The following is an 18504-nucleotide window of genomic DNA, read 5'->3' as shown; positions in this document are numbered from 1 at the left end:
AGGAATGTCAATATAAATCAAACTGAGGAAGAGGATGGGAGGTGATGCCAGCTCCCACAGCTCACAGTCCTGAAACAGGCCTGGCTGTGCTATAGCAGAGAGAATTTGTTCATGCAGCCTCAGCATGTTCCTGGCATGAACAGGAGTGTTTTTTAAAGATTAAAAGGTGATGTTTTAGGAGGATAATATAGAGACCAGTGCTTATTTTATAGGAATTTCATTTTCCTGAAGGTTTCCAAAGTCAGTGCAGTACTGTTGCAGAGGATAGATAGATATGATTGTTATCTTAGCTAGCCGAATGTCACTTCTACCCTTGGATGAATCATGGAGTGAAATGGACTGTTCCATCCCACCCCGCAAAAGATTGTGGCTCATCCCGCACCTCTGTACCTGCCCCTAAAACAGAGTCTGTAACCCCATTGGCCCATGCCTTGTCCCAGCCCACCTAGGAACCCCTGAAAAGGGGGCTCCGAGCGGCCATGCGGTCTCTTGGACTTCCTCCCTCTCTTGGCCCTCTCCTCTCTTGGCCCTCTCCTCCCCTCTTGGACTTCCTTCCTCCCTGGGGCTTCCCCTCTCCTAAACCCTCCGTCTCTCTCTCCCCTCCCCCATCCTCCTAAGCCCGGCCACGTGCTACGCCTGAGAGCACGAGGCTCGAGCATCCCTGAATTCTCCAATAAACCTCTTCCCCCAAGAGCAAGCTTCAGAGATCTCTGCCTCCCTACACCCCAACCGTGCAAGAGGAGCCTACTCTTCTCTCAACTGGCGCCCAACGTGAAAGAAAAAGGAATCCACGAATTTCGACACCTCCATGCACGGTAATTACCTGTGATAGCCTCCTCTTCGCTCTGAGCACAGGCTGTCGTTGCTAAGCAACGTAGAAGCCTTATCTCTTTAAAGTTTGCCGAGGCAATTTACCCTCGAGAACCATAGGCCGTTAGTAGCGGGCTTTTGGAGCTCTTGGGACTGCCCGACAAGGAGCTGTGAGCTGGTGGCACGTGGCCACGTTAAGAGAGCGCATCGAGCACTGCCTAGCACTGCCTGCGCTGGAAGCCCCGAGGGGGGAGGTCTGAAGGTCCCGAGCACGGAAAAGCCGTCCGGAGAGACGCCCGGAGCTCTGAGGGGACCTGTGCAGAGTCCTGAGGAGAGGATCTCTGCTTTAGCGAACTCGAGGTGAGCTACACAGGTCTAAAATATGGGACAATCCCACTCTACCCAAGATAGAGATCTCTACAAACAATTGAACCATCTTTTACGTAGTCATAATAGTACTTTGCCTAAGAAAGAGTTAAAAGCCCTTTTGGAATGGGTCCTGCCCCACTTCCCTCATGCGGATCGATCAGCCGCCTTTACCAAAGAATTCTGGGACTCAGTAGGTGATAAGCTTTTTATTGAGATTTCCAGGAGAGACGCCGTTGCTTGTGAGTTACTCCCAGCTTTTAGAGCTGTGGCCGAACTGTTCGTTCCGCGAAAGCCGGTCCCGGCCATGTGGCCGGCCCACGCGGCTGCTGACGACCGCGCCGCGATCCCCTTCCGCCCCGCCCCTCCCCCTCCCGCCGCGGCCCCGGCCGCAACCGCCGCAGCCGCCCCCCTGAGTGACGCGGTTCCCGCCGCCCCCGCCCCGGCCCCTGCGACCCCCCACCCAACCCCCGCGCCGCGCCGCCGGGCGCCGGCCCCCGCGGCCGCTTCCACCCCTGCCGCTTCCGCCGCGACCGCGACCCCACCCCCAACCGCCGCGGCTGCGCCGGCCCCCGCGACCACCCCCCGCACCCCCCCGATCCCCGCGCCGCGCCGCCTGCCGCCGGGCTCGGCGGCCCCCGCCGCGGCCGCCCCCGCCCCTCCCACCTCCGCCGCGACCTCACCCCCCACCGCCGCGATCAGCCCCGGCCCCGCCCCACCCCCCGCGGCCGCCGCTCCTGTCCCGGCCCCCGCTGCCGCCCCGCCCCCCCTACTGGCCGCGGGGCTCGTGCCCGCCCCGGCTCCCCCCGAAACCCCCCTAGCAGCGGCTGTTGCTACTTTCGTTGGCTCCTTACAAAGCGCCTTCGCCGCGTTTCTACAAACGCTCGATCCGGCGATCACCGCCGCCGCTGCCTTGCCGCCGCTGCCCGCGCCGGGAGGGCGCTTGGCCACGCCCCCAATCCCGGACGTGCGACAGGAAGCACCGGGAAGCCCGGTGCGCCCACCCCAGCCCGAGCCCCGGCCGTGGGGGGACACCCCGGGTCCCCGCGCCGCGACCCCGCCACCCCCCACCCCCCCGCAAACCCCCCCGCGGAACGTGCCCATCGTCAGCATGCTCCGGCGGGGCGGCAGACGCGGCCGCCATCTTGGTTCGGCCGGCGGACCACGTGGTGCGCCCCGCGCATGCGCAGTTCGCGGTGCCCCCGGTCCGGCCGGTCCCCGTCGCCTCTGCCGCGCCGCCGATAGAGCCTGCCACTCCCGCCGCGCCCCGTGCCGCGACCCCACCACCCCCCGCCTCCCGGCAACCCCCCCGCGGTGCGGGCCCAACATCAGACGGCTCCGGCGGGGCGGCAGACGCGGCCGCCATCTTGGTTCGGCCGGCGGACCACGTGGTGCGCCCCACGAATGCGCGGTTCGCGGTGCCCCCGGTCCGGCCGGTTCCCGCTGCCCCTGCCGTGCCGCCGACGGAGCCCGCCGCTCCCCCCGCGCCCCGTGCCGCGGTCTGCGATCAGCCAGAACCCCCGAGCTCAGCGGCGGCGCCGGCAGAACCCCCGGAGCCGCCAGAAGGAGCCCCACCGCCGACGCCGGGGACCACCGAGTCGCTTCCGGGTTTGCCGCTAAAGCCCTCCGTGCCGGGTGCCCGCCCGGAACTCCGGCCAGCCGTGCAACAAGTAGTTCTCGTCACCCCACCGCCGCCCCTACAGCCCCTGGATGCCCCCACTTCCTCTCCTAGGCTGCATCCACATTCCACAGCTGCAGCCTCAGCTTGGAGAGAGCCCTCCACATCCTCAGGTTTCTCCCACGAGCCTTTGCTGACAGTCTCCACTCCTGCCCCTCTGCCCCAGCTGTTGGCAGCTGCTGCATCTAATTCACAGCTTAGCATGCAGCCAGGGAAAGAGGAACAGCACCTGACAGCTGCTTTGACAAGTACAGGATCCACGGAGAACTGTGCTAGCCCTACCAGTACCACCCCTGCTGCCTCAGTTTCCCAGGATGCTCAGGGAAGCATTGATGGCCTCCAACTGATGGACAGGCATATATCCAAGCCTCATGGTCCCAGAGAGTGGACGGCTGTCCCATCTCTGGACAAGAGAGAATTCCTAGTAGCAGCAGGAGATAGTTGCTTCCGTTTCTCTTATGGTTACCAGCTGTTGGGGGGTACCATAGAAAAGACATCTAAAGCCCTAGAAAGCAGCTTATTAAAACAGAAAAGGGGAATATATAAGGCCACACCCCAAAATTGGTTCAGCAAAGCCCCATACGCATACAATCTTTCAAATTGCTGTATAGGACAGCCTGACATGCCCATTTACAGACACTTTCTGAACAACAAAAAAGTAAAAATAAAAGTCTTGATCAAGACCTCAGTCACAGGACAAATAGAAAGCCCATGCAACCTCGTAACATGGGAGAGAGGGTTTGCTTGTGTCTCTACAGGCGAAGGACTCAGATGGACCCCGGCAAAGAATGTAAGGCCATACACCGAAATCTGGCAGTGCCCTCACCAATGGCAGTGACTTTGCAGGTGCAAACCAAGAAGCAAGCGCTCAGATTTGAACTGTGCTAAGACGAGATGAAAACTACCTGCCAGAAACAATTCAAGACTATGGACATTTATTTTCACATGCATGTTAATTTTGTACCCTTGTTACATTTGTTCTCGTATTTCAAATTTTTGTATTGAGATTTCACCTATAGGTTAACCAAAGACAAATGCCTGGGTAACTCTGGCCAAGACTGCAAGCTCTGATACCATATCTCTAACTGATACAAAGCTCTAATAGACTTTTTCAACCTAGTCAATTATAGAACCTTCCTCAAAAGATTTTAATAACACTACCTCAGTTAAATTCTTCCATTAGACTAAAGCAGTCAAAAGGTTAAAATGCTCAATCAGTAAAGAAATAAATGCCACCTCAATTTCAATTAATAATCTAGCTAAACAGTTTATCTGGAGGTTTGAGCTCTGCATCTTGGCTGAAGGAACTCTGTAGAGTAAGCTTGATTGTTTTAAGAGTAATAAGTATAGTTTCAGTACCAATATGTTATATACCCCAAGTTGTGCAAAAATAGTAATTAAGTCTGTATTTACCTTTTCAAAAGTTTAACGAAAAAGGGCAATTGTTGCAGAGGATAGATAGATATGATTGTTATCTTAGCTAGCCGAATGTCACTTCTACCCTTGGATGAATCATGGAGTGAAATGGACTGTTCCATCCCACCCCGCAAAAGATTGTGGCTCATCCCGCACCTCTGTACCTGCCCCTAAAACAGAGTCTGTAACCCCATTGGCCCATGCCTTGTCCCAGCCCACCTAGGAACCCCTGAAAAGGGGGCTCCGAGCGGCCATGCGGTCTCTTGGACTTCCTCCCTCTCTTGGCCCTCTCCTCTCTTGGCCCTCTCCTCCCCTCTTGGACTTCCTTCCTCCCTGGGGCTTCCCCTCTCCTAAACCCTCCGTCTCTCTCTCCCCTCCCCCATCCTCCTAAGCCCGGCCACGTGCTACGCCTGAGAGCACAAGGCTCGAGCATCCCTGAATTCTCCAATAAACCTCTTCCCCCAAGAGCAAGCTTCAGAGATCTCTGCCTCCCAACACCCCCAACCGTGCAAGAGGAGACTACTCATCCCTCACAGTACTTTATTGTGCTCCCTACACAGCACTCATGTTTCAAACTTGAACTGTCCCTGGGGGAGTGGAGCTTATTGATGCCAGGCTTTCAGTGGTGTAAACAAATCACACAGAAACATTTGTTTCACATCCAGGAAATATGGCACATGCTATTACAGCATAATTTAAAAGGAGATATTAATAACTAAAAACTGTCCATCCTAATTTATTCCAGAGTGTAATGGAAGATAAATGCTTTGAATCACAGAGATCTGGTTCCCATTTTGCTGTCAGTTTGTATATACAGCAATTCAGCCTCAGGTGAGAGTGAATTTGTGGGGTAGAGAAGGGACAGTAATTTGAGATTTAAAAAATATTTTAAGATGTCTTGTTAGAACAAAGTTCAAATAGATTTACAATGTGAAAATAATCTCTCACAGTGGGAACCTAATTTCAGTAATATGATAGAAAACTTTCATTGTACTCCTTGAGGCAAATTAAGTGTGAATTTGCATTAAAATATGTTTTTAAAGTGCATTGGCCAGGGTCCTACCACCATTAGTGGTTCTACACAGAGGCTGCCAAGATGCATCACAGTCTGATTCCTTATAAACACTTGGAGCAGCGCCAGTGCATGGAGCATGGGGTGCCTCAGCTCAGCATGGCTTCCACCCCTCGTGCCAGCTGTGCTGCCCAAATGTGGCCCCTGGGCATGGCTTTCCAGGATTTCTACAAAAAAAAAAAAAAAAAAAAAATGCTGTGGGTTTTCCTAATCTCAGCAGCAAGGGAAACTTCACTCTGTTCCAGGGAGTCCTTTGGCCTCTGGCATTCCAGCCCACAGCCAACTCCTCCTGCTGTAGCTGGGCCTTTCTGCCTTCCATGCCAGCTTATTTCTTTGGCCACCCATCAGCACTGCTGAGCAGTTACCATTTCAATCTCCCTTTCAGGTACTTCTGCAGTGATCTTAGCCTGAATATATTTAATGTCTCCTGAAGTATCTGAAGTGAAAGAGGAAAAGGAAGTAAAGCTAGTATGTTGAACCCAAAGATCACCATCTAGCTCAGGATTTGAGGCTTATGCCTTTTCTGTGCTTTCTGTAATTGCTGATGTTGACACCTTTTGTTAATGTTTCATATTTTATTGTGAGGCTTAAGCTATATCTGGACACGTGCATCCGTGGTGTCTTGGGGAAGGACAAAAATTGTTCATTTTTATTTTGAGTAAGCCTTTCATCAGGATGCTTTTATTTGAATCCGCCTTTGCTCTGTATTTTATACATTTAGCAAGATACTGAGATACTTGGGGATCTTCATGTAAGGCTTAGTTTGCTTTGAAGCTGTGAATTGTGACCTGTTGTATTTCAAAACCTAACGCCTGACTGCTGGAAGTCTGTTTGCACAAGTTAGGTGTTACAGAGGTGTCACTCCGAGGAGCTGTCAGTGAGGACATTAGGGGATCTCCAAAGTCATTGTGACATACTGATTATTACTGAAAGCTAGGTCATTTTTATAGAAACTGGGACAGCAGGGACAGGAGTCAATGAAAAGAAGGAGAGAGAGGGATTGTCAGTTGCATGTCTGAAAAGTAAAATATCTATCTTCCCTTTGGTCTGCTCAGATCCTGGAAACTGGATGGTTTTTCCTGGTTTTCCTGCTCATTTACATTATAATGTATTTCCTTGAAATCAGCCAATCATCTTTTTGTGATTAGCTATGGTGAATTCACTCATGGCCCCTGGAGCTGCTTTCAAGTCAATACAGAGCTGAGGGTAACATCTGGAATATCAGAGGGACAATGGCAGCACTAGTGATATTCTGTACCCTGTGTACCCTATATGCGATATGAGGAGTGACAAGGAATGTGTTTGTCAGCTCCTCAGCAATTTGCAGCTTTTAAGATGTAAATATTTAAATACTGATAGCAGCACAAGAATGCAGGTTTCCATTCAGTCATGTAAGATGCACAAATGCATTGTGGACAAAAGCCAGTGTGAAGCTCTTTGGATGGGAGGTTTTCAGCTCCAAGACAGAAACTTTCCAAGTGTTAGGGGCAAAATCCAGCAGGCAACTGAGCCCCCCACAGCCGCTCAGTGGGACGGGGGTGGAAAATTGGAAGGGCAGAAGGGAGAAAACTTGTAGGTTGATACATCAAAAGCCATACATACAAGGAAATGAGAACAAGGAACTGATTCCCCACTTCCCATGGCTGGGCAGGTGTTCATCCATCCCCAGGAGAGCAGGGCCCCATCACATGTGACAGTGACCGGGGAAGACAAACTCCATCACCCTGAATGTCCTCCTTCCTCCTTCTCCTCCCCCCAGCTCTGTGTGCTGAGCATGGCCCCACATGGCTGGGATATCCCTTGGGATATCCCTTGGGGTCAGCTGTCCTGGCTGTGTCCCCTCCCAGCTCCTCACTGGTGGGTTGGGTGAGGCCAGAGGAGGCCTTGGCTCTATGAAATCTCTGCTCAGCAATGACCAAAACATCCCTGTGCTACCAGCACTGCTTCCAGCACAGATCCAAAGCACAGTGCTAGACAAGGTGCTGAGAACAAAATTAGCTCTATTCCAGTTGAAACCAGTGCACCAGGAAAGAAGGCCCAGGAGCTAGTCTGAGTTACTTATTCAGGAGAAACATGCAGCAGGAAATTTTAGTCACCAAGTCCATGGTGAGTCTCCCTGGATCTGCTTGTTGAAAATAACACTACAATACATTCTCAATGTGCAGGTTCCAAGTCAGTGCAGAAGACAAATCTGTGTTTACGGGTGATCTAAAGCCATTCTTATCTTATCCCACATCTTCTTTCTCCTCATAAATTCCTAACTGCTCTTTGTTAAAAGGGCACTCTTTCAGGCTGAGTTGTTTAGCACTGACAGCATGTGCTGCCTTGACTGCAGGAAGGTGTTGTCAGAACATTCTTCCTATAATTATCAGAAAGACTAGCAACCTCAGAGGATGTCCTCTGAAAAATTTTCATCTTTAATGAATGTGTATTACCAGTCTGTGCCTGCTTGCATATTCTGATTAAACATGGCATCTTGAGGCTCCTTCTGTTTAAGTTTTGATAGGAATTACTGCCTCTGAGGGTATACAGAGTTTTCTTCAGCTATCCTGACTCCTTCAGTAGTGTCAGCTTTTGTTACAGAAAGAAGCCAAGTAGCATGAGCAGCATGGAGCTTCTCTCATCACCTCCTGGTGAAATCCTTTACTGTCTCCTACTACTTCCCACTTCATCACTAATGTTCATGCTGGCCACCAATGTTTTTAATGTTAAAAGACCCATTCAAGCCTAATTCCAGCAGGAGCAAGAAAGGTCTCAAGCATCAGACAACTTAACATACACATTCAGGGTTACTCTTCAGAGTGGATATGGCTCTGAAATCACAGCAAGATCCACAGCTCCTGCTTTCCAGAGGGTGCTGTTGCCTTCAAATTTCTGCCCCATTTCAGGTAGAGGAGTGCTTCCCTTGGGGGGGAGCCCCCATTTTTTCCCAAGTGTTTGACGCACTGCACTCTGCAGAGCATTCAAAACCTGTGTTGAGACCATTAGCAGTATTTCAACAGATTTCCAGGGGAGAAGCCTCCCTACAGTTTTGCTTTCTTTCAAAATATTCTGTTTCTCTGCCCTAGCACTTTCTTAGCGTGTGCTCTAGAAATTGTCACCCAGTAAATAATGGTCTGCTGTCATCAGTCCTCAGCATCAAATACCTCAGCAGTGAGACAGAGCTGCCAGAGAGCTGAAAGCTTTTAATCCTACACACAGATCCACCACCCATAATTTCAGTCAGATGTCTTTTCAAGGATAGACTGACAGATTTAAATCCTAATGTCATTCTATAAATTCTTCAAGACAGGTTTTTAATAACCTAGTCTATGGCTATACTTTCTAATTCTTGATAATATTCAATCTATTCTTCCTTCTTCATCCCTTATCTAATAAACCATCACGGGGTCTTGAAATCCTGTCATTATTTTATCCAGGTGCTATAAAAATGAATATCCTATACACTTTGATGCAAATGAGTTTTTCAGAAACCTCTCCCCATTTAAAAGAATAAAGGCTAGAAAATATTTTTGATTTTTTGATCCAAAACTACTTATTTGGAATGGTGCCTCTCTGGGCAGTATTCTGCTGAAGAAGGTAGCAATTTTCACTTCTGAGGCTGTAGGATATAGACACCTACATGTGCACCAGATCACTGCATCAGTCCTCAGCAAGTAAGAACCATCTCAGTTCCAAGGCCTGCTGGTGATGTTTCCTGTAGCCCACTCTTAAAGATTGTGCTGCCACCCAGCAGACACCTTGGATAAGGGGTGAAAAAGGACCTTCTTTACCTGCACAAGTGCTGAGGAACAGAGCATTGCCTCTGCCTTTGCAATGAGCTCAGGGTGATGCAGGTAAAGGAAGATTGTTGGACCTTTGCATAATAGACTAAAATTCTACTGTCCGTAACTTACAGCAATATTCACTTCCCAGTGTCATTTCCAGGCCTCCCCAAGTTCTTCAGGGAATTTTGCCACCAAACAGCAATGAAAACTCCCTCAAGATCACACCTGCAGGCGTTGTGTAAGATGGAAACATGGCACAGCCTGCCAAGCTCCCCTCGGCCCATGCACAAAAGCACTGACTCTCCTGCCAGTGCACAGGGATATTAGTTAGAGTTTATCTGTGTGCAAAGTCTTTGGGAACAAAGCATTCAGCAAATCACTCAGTTTATTTCTGCGAATATTCATTTGGATTTTTAAACTACTTAATGTGAAGTGCTTTGAAATAATTCTGTATTTACTGTTCATTTGTATCTGGGGAATCATCTTCTTTCATGTGAATTCTCACAAGTTGCCTGAGCAGGATCTGACTGAACAACAAAATATGTGGATCAAAATTCCCACTGTTCTTGTTATCTAAACTATTCAGTGAGGAGCAGAATACCATTTAATTTCACAAGTGATTTTAAAGAATCTGTTTGTGAAGATAATTTCTGAATGTGCTAGGCAAATTAATGTTGATTAATAAATCTATTCTACAGTTTTTCACTAGATGTGAATTTCACCACATTTATGAAATTACTCCTTCGAGTTTCTAACAGTTCCAGTAAGAATTGGAACTACGTTAACAAAATCTGCTGCTAAGGCCATAGAACTGAAGCCAGGCCTCAGTCCCTGCTGTGTAACATTGACTTTACAAGCTGTACCATAATCCTCTGATCAGGGCTGCTCTTTTATTCTGTGTTCATGAAGTGCATAGCACAATGCCTCTTGTTTTCCGTATAATTCTTGTTATCACTCGAGAATAAAAAAACATTTTAAACAGCAACATACTAAAATATGGATAAATTATTTCCCCAGAACTAGTAAAAACAGGGTAGTTTATTGTAGATGCTTTCTCAACACATTTTCACATTTAAGAATGTTGAACCCTATTAAAAAGTCAATGGGAATTTAGATTACCAAACCTTTCAAATAATTTTTGAAGTGCTTTAATATATACTTAGAGTTGTATGGTTTTCAATGAAATTATAATTTTATTGTTATTATGTATTTGAGCTATTAAGCTGACCTACTAAGTTCATTAGGAAGGACTTTGCTTAGAAACCATCTGATTTGTTCCACTGAAATATTCTTTGACTTCTATCCAAAACAGAAAACTGTTAGGTACATTGCATACAAAATTTCAGTAAGAAATGAGAATTTAATGAGGTGTCATGAGACATACAGGGGGATTTTATACACCATTACATGAAATAGGATTAATAATTTTAAGGAAATGACCTACAATTATGTAAAAATGAAAAAACAGGCTTGAGGTGAATTGTTGAAGAAAACACCCTCAACAAAAGTGATTTTTTCATTTTGTTCAGGAAGCTGCTACTTAAAGTACAACACTTTTCTTCTAAAATTCAAAATTATATTAATGCACCCTGCATGTTCACTGTAGCAGTAAATTACAAAATTTATTATAATTTAGAGTTGAGAAAACAATTTGCTTTTGAGGTATGGTAGCAAAGAGGTAGTGGTAAAGAAAATAATGAGTATGCGCAATTATATATGCTTATAACATAGGATAACATTTTAATGCACATCCATCAGTACAAAGCAAGACTTCCAGGGGGTAAACACTAGAGTTTTGAGGCCAGATTTATAACTGTTATTTGTGGCACGGTCACAGTTTTACCCCCACCAGCAGATAAGCTGTTTCTAACTTTTAACCTAAGTTCTAATTTTTTCATTAACTTTTTACTCTTCTACTGTCTCATGTCCCCATAACAGTTCTGGCTGTGCACAGCTCATTGTGGTCACCTTATGGAGCAAAGTTTTGTGATAAAGAAAAATTGCATTAAACTTCTTCTTGTTTCATGTATATATGGAATTTAGGAACTGTAGCTTGAGCTGTGCTGAAGTCACAGGTGGGGTGCTGGAAATCTTGTGGAATTCAGGAGGAGCAAATGCAGAGACCAGATGCAAGTTCAGCAACCCATCAGGACAGATCCAGTGCACCAGCATCTTTGTCAATCACTGCCTCACAGCTCATACTAGTATAAAAATGCTGGTATATTTTTATAGAATATTTAGCTGACGGTTCTTCCCCTTTCTTCTTTCTCCTTCTAAATGTCGCTCATATTTTTTTATACAAAAGTATTTATTACAGAGTTCCACTCTGTGGAGTTTAAGATCTCTTCTACCTTACATCAGCATCTAGAAATATATATTTTTTATATGCAGAACCTTGGAGGTGTAAAAAAAGAACTGCAAAACCAAACTCTGTTCCTTTTCTGACTGGTTAAAAGCACAGCAGTAGGAGTTAGCTGGCTAAGAGCAATTATTAAGAATTTATTTTTAAGGGTTTCATAAAGAGTTTATTTGGGTTTGTTTTCACTTAGAGAAGTCTGTAATTTACCTCTTCAAATCAAAATTCAAAGGAAAATAAATAAAGTTTAAAATATGCTCTTAAAAACTAATTTATAGTACCTCTAATTTTGCTGCAGGTGCATCTATAAATGGAATAAAATAGATTTAAAAGAGTGATGTTTAAATGTAAGTAGACTTAGGAGACAGCATGATAAATAGGCTTGTTGTATGTGTGTCAGGCTGCCTTGTGTTTTGTGCTGTGGGAACTGCCTCATCCAGCCTCTTTTGTGCTAGAACAGCTTTGTTTTGTTATGCTGGTTTGTGTTCTTATTTATACAGATGCCAGTACTTTCCTGTTTATCACAGACTTGCTAGCTGGCTTCCAGTTTGGTATTTGAATATCCAAACTGCTGTTGGGATTTGGGATTACAGATACAGTGTTATGCTAATGCTAAGTATGCATTTTTGCTTTAATTCACTTCTTTTACAAAAAGTATATACTTAATCAGCAAAGTATGGAATTTGAGTCTCAGCTCCATTTCTTACTAAGAATTGTCACATATTTTACTGCTGTTTAACTTCTTTCCTGGTCATTATTACTATTCTCATCCTTTACATTGAGACTGTTCTGGAAAAATTTAATAGCTATATGCTGAACGTGCTTTTCAAACCAAAACCAGCAATTGCAGCTTGGTTCCAAGCAGTTTCAGTTGTTTGTTTGTCCCATGAGGAATCTCTGTGTGTGGCATGTTTCACACCCAGTCAGAAGCTCTTGGATGGCACTGAGGCTCCTGCATACATCTTCTCCAGGCTGGGAAGAATACAGAATTGTTGGAACACAAAGATGAAGGTATTCTAGGATTCTACAATTTTTAAAGGTTGTGGTTTGTTGATTTTTAAAGGCAGTGACTTTCCTTCTAGAATGTGCTGTTTAATGGAGTTTTATGTGAGCAGGAACTCAAAGCAGCCTGAAAGGGCAGCAGGATGTTTGTGGTGTTGCCTTGGGAAAGGTGGAGCTGCCTGTGTGCACTGTGTACGCTGCCCTGTGTGGACACAGCCCTGCACCATGGCCAAGGCCAGCAGGAACAGGATTTTATTTATTTATAAGGAGCTATTACATTTAAAAGATAGGGAAGCTTCATGAGAAGCAATAAAATCATCACACCAAAAGACTGGTTTACTGCTGCCTGAAGTTGGGGAGTTCTGCAGGGCTCCCCAAGGTGGGCACTGTCAGATAAAACTATCCAGGGCACATCGCTGATTCAAATACCTGACACTGCTTTTTTTGTTTGGTTGGTTGATTGGTTTTGTTTATTTGGTTTTGTTTATTTTTTGTTGGGTTTTTTTTGTTTGTTTTGTTTTGTTTGGTTTTTGGTTTTTTGGGGGGGATTTTTTTTGTTAGACTGACACCAAAAACACTCTGGGAGAAAACCGTGACTAGAAAATGAGCAAATAAGACATATGCAAAAATGGAATTTATCTCCAGTGTTAGATGCTAATACACAATTACACTTTGATTGGAAGATTTGGTCAAGTTTCCATATTGAAGGCTATATTAGTAATTAATTTGATAACTGGGATGTATTTTTGCTCCTTGTTTGCAGTATGTTATCAGTAATCTTAACAGTCTTTTATTCTCAACCAAGTGAAAATTATTTTCTGGCCATATAAAACAGCAACTTCTTAATTTTTATTATGTTAATCTCTCTTTAATGACTTCTGTGGAAAGATGTGTTTCATCATCTAGCTGGTGGCCTTAAATAGATTTTCCTTATTTTCTTTAATCAGAATTGATTCTGGAAAGCTTCCTATATTATGTGAATTTACTGCAGCAATACATTTACCTTTCCTTCATCTACAATGCAGCAACTCAGTGTATCCAGTTGTGGGGGGTGGACATCTACTGGACCCCAGGTGGCTCCCAGAACTCCTCTGTCACTGCCCTCCTCAGCTGGACAGGGTAAGGAAATGCAGTCAAAGGCTCCTGCTACCATCCTGGGTAAAACAGACTCAGCTTGGAGAAATTAGCTTGAATCAGAGTAGGAATGAGAAGTAAAATGAAGTCTTAAAATACCTTTTGTTCACCCCACACTTCTTCCCAGGCTCAGCCTCACTTCTGAGTTCTCTACCTGCTTCCCCACAGTGGCACAAGGGGATGGGAATGGAGACAGGGTCAGTTCTTCTAGTGTTTCTGCTGCTCCTTCCTCCTCAGAGAGAGGATTCCTCACCTTCTTCCCACATCGTGAGTCCCTTCCATGGGATGCAATCCTTCAGGAACAGCCTCCTCCATCACGGATCCCTCCCACGGGGTGCAGTCCTTCAGGAACAGCCTGCTCCAGTGTGGGTCCCCCATAGGGTCACGAGTCTGCCAACAGACTTTCTCCAGCATGGTTATAATGTTAATGCCTTACCACTGCCCTAGATCCAAGAAATCCTGACTCCAAGGCAGGGTTAGATGGAAGAGAGCGGATTTAACATTCCTGTTCAGTCTAGTACTGGTGGTGGTCTTGTATCAAGACATATCACAGAAATATTTCACTTCTAAAATCCTCTGAACAAGTGTGCAGAACTAGGGGTACTGGAACCAGAGAGATCATAAGCATTTGTTATATTAGAAATTTGTCTAGAGAATACTTAAAGTTGTTAAAACTGTAAAAGCCTGACCTATGTAAGTTTGGCAGAAAAAGTGCTGAGTGTAGCAGTTTGAGAAAAAATACCAGCAACACAAGCAGATGAGATTTCAAAGGTTAGAAATGCATGTGCAGGACAGATATTAGTAAGAAGCTTTAGTTTTTGGTAATGAAGACAGCTTTCTCAAGCAGTCCTTTTGGCCACCCCAAATTGCTTCCTCACCAAAGGATATCCTGGGGCATTTCAGTAAGCAAGGAGAGAATGGTTATAAACTTGTGGAAACCCCTGTGCTGCAGTGTGGCTGGGGACTGAGAACTCTAGAGCTTGGTCACTGCAAATACACCTTCTTATTCATAGTGTGAGTTACTAGGAGCAACAATGGAAAGCCAGGCTGTTGTACTTGATACACTTCATGTAAATGGATGTAAAATTGAAATTATTATTACTTATGTGCTATAGTTGGATTAAACCACATTGTGGTGCTTTGCAAACTGCTACACCCAGAATTTTGCAGTGCTCTCCTTAGTGAGGACTGTGCCATATGACCATATAGCCTATAAAAAACCCCAAACAGCTCAGAGTAAGAGCACATCATGTAGAGTTCTTCAGATCCTAGCTGATGTATTTTTCTTTCTTTTTATCTAGAAAAAGTTACTGGATGGAAATTTCTCAGTATTCCATAACAATACAAGAGCTCATCATACAAAAAGTGTGTCCCTCGAAGAGCCATCAATAAACAAACTCTGAACAGCCAAAGGCTTCTTCAGAGAATCCAGTGAGTCATGTCCTCTACCTGTAAAAATGGGCTGGCTTTACTGAAGTTGCTGTGTTTTACCTCAGAATCTGACTGTGCCTCAGCTCTCCTTGGGCTGTAAGAGAAGGGGAGTTGCCCTTCATGGACCTGGTGCTTGCCCACTTAAACAGAAGCTCCTCCACCTACAGACACAAGAAGTGTTTCTCAGTTGTTTCAAATCAAGCTTCTGAACAATAGAAATGAATATTGAAACAAAACTAAAACATGCCAACATTATTTAATGTAGCTTTTTTATTATTTAATGTGACATTTTGAAGGCGAATGGCTAGACAGTGCTGTTTGAGGGATCTGCTATTTGTCTGCATATTGCAAAACCTGCAGCTCCTGAGATCCCACTATGGGGAGCAGCTAATGTGGAACACCTGAGGAAGGACCAGCAGCCTCCCTGCCCCAAAATCTGGTGTGGCCTTATCATCCCTCTCACCTGTGTCTGAGTAGCAAATGAAATCCCCCTGTGGAACATGCACAGCCCAGCCAGCCACAGCTGGCAGTGTTTCAGTGGACTGAGAACAAAGGAGGAACAAAGCACAAGTGAGAACACTGCTTCAAAATTCTGCTTGGGCTGCCTGTAGCCCAATACTTCCCTCTGCTTACCTCTTGTAGGTATAGGTGTTCTGGACTGTGACCTACTGGAAAAGCAGCTAAAGCCTTGGGAGAACAAGGTAAGATAACCAGAAATAAAATGCAAACAGATGGGCACAGAGGCATGAAGTAGCACAACACTTCTTTGGATTTTGGTGAAGGCACGTTGGAAAGTTCTAGTGTTTCTTTACAGGTGTAGGATTATCCAGGATCAAAATGAACCCACAGTAGTCATAGTAGTAGAACCAGTTTTGTTACTGCAACTATTTACAGTGAGGATTTTTGCTGATCCTGCTGGGGCAGGTACATACCATGCCCCATTGCAAATCTGATCCAACTAGCACAAACTTCTAGCTTTGGTACCTGGCAGAGAGTGACAAAAGCCTGCTGTCTCCTAGGGTAAGCTCATGGTGAGTTAGGGTGTGGAAAGGCCTCACTTCTGCTGCACTGAGCACATACACCCTGCAGCAGGGAGTTGGGGATGTGGTGTGTCTCTTCAGGACAGTTGGATTGTGAAGAAAATGTGTATGGCCATGGTTATGTATGGGTGATGTTGTTCTGTCCTCTTCAGCTGGGACTGTTAATCCTATTTGCCTCTTGAAGGACTTTGCCCTCTAAGTGCTTCTAATGTTAGTGCAGCACCAGTCGGCTCTGTGCAGTTCTGTCTGCAGAAAAGGTCCCCCTCAAACTGCCTTGTTCTTGCTCCCTGAAAGCCACATCCTACAGAGAAAGGTGAGAACTGATTGGAAATTTGAGTAGAGAAGAATGGGTAAAACTATGAAAGCAGGTTCCTGCATTAGTGATTAGACTTTGCAAAATGTTTGTGTTGAAATGGTCAGAGTTGTATTGGAGCAATGCTACAATCAGAAGCGTATTTTGACTTTTAAGAAACTATTTCTGCTGTGAAAGCTGCTCTCTGTGTATTTATATACCCATTCCCCATATATTTTCAAAGTTGGAATTTTCTAATACTTTCTTCATCTTTTTGATGTTCAGATTATAGGCAATTTGAATTTTTTATGTTTATAGAACTGCCAGTTAGAGATCCAATGCTCACTGAAATTATCTTAATTATGGGCATAATACAGGTCAAGGCAATTTTTATATAGGTTACCTCAATGAAAGTGCCTCTTGCACTTCAAAAATAAATGAATGTTCCACAAATGCTCCTTGTCACTGTCAGTATTGAGGTGTATCAGCCTTTTGGAGACAGTTTTATCATAGTTTATGTGGGCTTGTGGCATATGACAACTGCTAAAATTTCAAGGCTCATAATTAATAATGCTAGCACTGAAAGAGGGAAAGAAGTCATCAGGAGAGGAAATATTCTCCTGCATTGAAACCAAGCAAGGTTGGTGAGGAGAGAAACTACTTCAGGAAGAGTCATTAAAAAAAACAGGCAACATGGAAATGCTTTCATGTTTTTCTCAATAAAAATAAAATGTGAAGATGACAGCTGAAAATGGAAGCATTATAGTCAAGAAAATGTCTTGGCCTGGGAATAACTAGGGTGGGGGGGAAAAGGGGGAATGGATTTAAAAGTCTTAACAGCTTAGAATCAGTAAGCTAATGTTTTATACAAAGTGTTTTCATTGTCTCAGTTGCTACTGAGGGATTATATCAAGGCTTCTTGCAACAGATAAAGTGTTGTTTAATCTTATTTTGGAGAAACCCTCAGCCTCTTTTTCATTATCTGTTAAGAGATGTATTAAAGGATTTACTGGTTTATGTAAATTTCAGAGGCAACAGGACATCATAATTTTATAGCTTCTTAATAATGCATGTGGATGTCTTATTGTTGAGTAAAAGATTATTGGTTTATTTTTTTTTAATGAAACATTTGTTTCATTAGCAGTGTGCCTTCATAGGCATTGTATCCATCCAACTCTGTTTTATGTTAGAATTTCTAAAATACTGGTCATTGCTAGAACATGCTAGATTTTCAGATGTATTTTATTCTTCAGTGTAGCATAAGTTGCCTTCAGCTACTTCAATAGTTAGGGTCAAGCATATTAATATTAAAAGCAGGATAGCATTTGTCCCAGTGTGCTGCTTCATGCTCCTTTCTTTGGTACTGGGCAGGACTGCTGGGAAGTATTTAGCTGGAGTGCTGACTGCCCTTCCCTAGCCAGTCTTTTGATTAAAGACAGGAAAAGAAACTTTCTCCCTAACAGGAAAAAGTATTCAGCTGGTGAATAAGTACCACCTGCCACACTTCTACCAAATTACTAATTAATTCCTCCTCCCCCCAATAATTAATACAAAATGGCAGGCCAGAATCAGAAGGATTCTATTAGTGCCTAAATTACATCTAGCAGAGAAAATATCTGGTGTATTTAAACAGCCTTTACTGTACCTACCACTCTGTCCTTTCAGTTTTATTCCCAGTCTTTCCTGTTCTTATCCATTTTCTTAGGTATTCCTAAAATCTGGTAGTCTGAAGCTAAACTTTGAAAACTTGAAAGTGTTCATGGTGCATTTGGTTTATTTCATAGCTATAGCCACATGGCAATTTTCATTTTCACTTACAGTGCTGGAGACAAGCAAATGATCATTTGAGTGAGCAAATGTTTTCAGTTATTTTTGGCCTGTAGGAATCTGGGACTTCCTCATTGGTCCTGAAATCGGGGAAATTTTTAGATATTGGCCTGTCACTATGGTTCCTGCCAAGAAGTCATGAGAAAGTTGAGTTGTAGTAGCTGCAATGATGAGCAGAGACAGTTGAGAAAAGCAGGAAATGTTGGAGTGAATTTTCATTTTTACTCACCAGTACTTCTCTCTTAATTGTAGATGACAGTAATTGTATCTGCTGGGGTCATGTTATCATTGTATTTTATTGCTTAACAACAAA

The 18504-nt window shown here is 44.7% G+C and overlaps 1 long non-coding RNA gene across 6 annotated transcripts in view; it reads left to right on the top strand.

The window, feature by feature from the left end:
• Positions 1–4822: 4822 nt before the first annotated feature.
• The window catches only part of LOC116183802 (uncharacterized), a 55224-nt gene continuing 41542 nt past the window's right edge, over positions 4823–18504 (top strand). The window contains exons 1-2 of one of the 6 annotated variants that reach the window (XR_014956241.1): positions 4823–12476; positions 14903–15733. This is a non-coding gene — a long non-coding RNA (uncharacterized LOC116183802). The other 5 variants (XR_014956240.1, XR_014956239.1, XR_014956238.1 and 2 more) reach the window with 5 other exon arrangements.

This window comes from Lonchura striata, chromosome 6 (genome assembly GCF_050655825.1).
Source record: "Lonchura striata isolate lonStrDom1 chromosome 6, ASM5065582v1, whole genome shotgun sequence".
NCBI lineage: Eukaryota > Metazoa > Chordata > Aves > Passeriformes > Estrildidae > Lonchura > Lonchura striata.
Note: the sequence above shows the minus strand (reverse complement) of the source record. Positions and strands in the feature narration are given on the sequence as shown.